Source organism: Osmia lignaria, unplaced genomic scaffold, assembly GCF_051020975.1.
Source record: "Osmia lignaria lignaria isolate PbOS001 unplaced genomic scaffold, iyOsmLign1 scaffold0075, whole genome shotgun sequence".
Lineage (NCBI taxonomy): Eukaryota > Metazoa > Arthropoda > Insecta > Hymenoptera > Megachilidae > Osmia > Osmia lignaria.
Genome location: NW_027478216.1, coordinates 42,501 through 45,000, shown reverse-complemented (window position 1 = coordinate 45,000; position 2,500 = coordinate 42,501). Strand labels below are relative to the sequence as shown.

Here is a 2,500-nt window from a genome sequence, read left to right as displayed (position 1 = left end):
AAGCGATATAAAAGTTTATTGAGCTCGGACCAAAAATTATACAAAACGAGAAAGATATAATAAATAATACCATATACATGACACAAAACACATAAATCTCGGGTTCGAGCCAATAAGAAACAAATACCAAAACGCTGCGATGCGGTAAAATTACACCGACACGGTTACGTGCGGAGGTCGCTTTGATTACTCATCGCGTTTCTCCCGTCCGTTCGGAACCGCCGGCAAAAAAACTGTGCGACCAACGGCGCCAAAGAGCACGACGCCGGACCATTTCTCTCTGGCTGATGTGAATGGAAGTAAAAGACGCTTGCGTGAGGTCTCTCGACCTTTATCTCTCTAACTTATACTTATGGGTCGTCGTCTACTTGATCGGGTACAAACAAGTCGTAAGAAACAAACAAACAAACCACAAAAATACAAGTCGTAAAAAAACAAACTTCTGTTGGTTAACCTACAATATGAAGGATCGAAATGAAAGAAGGATCATATTATTACAAACCGAAAGTGAAGGATCATTAAAATTGAAATACAATATATATAAATATATAAATGTACCCGTCGTTGCGACACCCTAGTTAAATGGAAAGATATAAAAAAGAGAGAAAAGGAATACAGATGACCCGCCGTCTGATCTTTGCTAAATGATCTGGCATCACCGGAGTTTTTTTGGTCCGTGTTGCGTTCGCTCTATTCGAAATGAAACTCGCGGAGGCGAAGAATTGTTAAAAGTTTACGAAGCGTCTAGGAGTGGTTAAAACTGAGAGAGTTGAAACTACGATGTATTAGAACGAGCAACCGTCGAAACTTTGTTTTCGCGACGTTCTTTTCGTCGCTCTCGTCCCCACGCTCCTACGCTTTGGTTGTTTCTTTGCCATCCGTGTTGCGATAAAAAGATTTCTCCATTGTCCAAAAAGGACGGATCGAGATTCCTCTTTCGAGAGGGAGAGAGAGGTACTTGCGGGTAACCTGGAATCTACGAAACACGCACCGTGGTAAGATTCGTGCGTCCGCCTGATCGATGTGTGTTGTTTACGGACCGGCTGAGAAGCGACGATAGCGAGTCTTTGAAAAACTATGTGTCCATTAGTTAGACCGATCGTCGCCGGCCGTGTGTCTGTTCGAATCTCGCAACCCACGATTCAGCGACAGGACGCGCGCTCGCATTCCTTGTGTGCGTTCGTACTTTTCAAGGTTTTTAAATGTACTTTACGCCCGACCGTCGAGAGGAGCGTGCCACTGGGCGTTTCTCCGACGGTTTCCGTCCTTGGACGCGATCGTGTCGTCAACGATCGAACAAACAAACAAATACGTTGGCGACGCCCGAATTCGCTCTCCCGCACGCGCCGGGTGGGAGAGTGATGTGGGTATCGAATGTGATGCGTGTTAATAATGAAAATAACACTCTAAAGATCTAAAGAGTTTGAAATACAAAATTTTACGATTACCCTGAACGGTGGATCACTTGGCTCGTGGGTCGATGAAGAACGCAGCTAATTGCGCGTCAACGTGTGAACTGCAGGACACATGAACATCGACATTTCGAACGCACATTGCGGTCCACGGATACAATTCCTGGACCACGCCTGGCTGAGGGTCGTTTTCTTAACAAAAGACTGCTTGCGTTTGCTTCTCGAAAAAAGAGTAATTCATTTCTTTCTAAACATCTCGCCGTCGTTCAACGAAAGTAGAACGTTTCGGAGCGGGATTATCGAACGAAATTGAAAGAATGAATGAACGATAAACAAAGAAAGAGTCGCAACGTACGAGCGATAGTTGGGCAGTTCGTCGGCGTTTGTCGTGGAAACGATGTGACGAAAATCGCAACCGATACACTAAATGCAGGCCGTTAAAGGAGAGAAACAAATTTCGAAATATCTCTTCGAACTAGCGCAAGTGCGTCACGGCGCGCGAGTCGTTCGTTAAAATTTATAAACGACCGCCCGTGAAAGCACCGAGTTCTCGGAAGATAATCTATAAAGATTCTCCATCCTGCTGGAAGTTATCGGATCGGCGCGATTGTTCACTTGTAGAAATCCACGCTCCTGACGTTGCCAGAAACGATATTTACGAAAGGTGTGTCAAAAATAAACGAAAGAAGCTCTCCTATAAATTTAGAAAAAGCAAACGAGTGAAATGTTTGAGATGATAATTTGCTGAAATGCAAGCTCGAATAGCCCCAGGGTTTCGAATGATTCCCCGCGCTTTATACATCTCTCTGTTTACAAACGGTGTATAAATGAAAGATCGCTTCAGATGGGTCGTCGCTGTTTGACGCGCGATGCTGTTCCTTTTTTTTTGTCTGTCTGTGCGTTTAGCTTCGCTAAACAAGTTAAATGGTTAAAAAGCGTCGAAAAAGCGAATACACACGCGACAAGACAAATCTAACGAGTAAAGGAACGCTCCGCTCCAAGATAAAAATGGTTGTTTACAATCAATACAGCGTTTCGGTACCCCTGATCGTAGTCTGAAACTGTGTAACAAAAGAGAGGAAAGCGAA

General features: G+C 44.2%; 1 non-coding gene across 1 annotated transcript; it reads left to right on the top strand.

Annotated features, from left to right (window-relative positions):
* Positions 1-1,445: 1,445 nt before the first annotated feature.
* On the top strand, positions 1,446-1,600 carry LOC143307762 (5.8S ribosomal RNA). The gene has a single exon (XR_013064840.1). It is a non-coding gene; the product is annotated as a 5.8S ribosomal RNA (ribosomal RNA).
* The last annotated feature ends 900 nt before the right edge of the window (positions 1,601-2,500 follow it).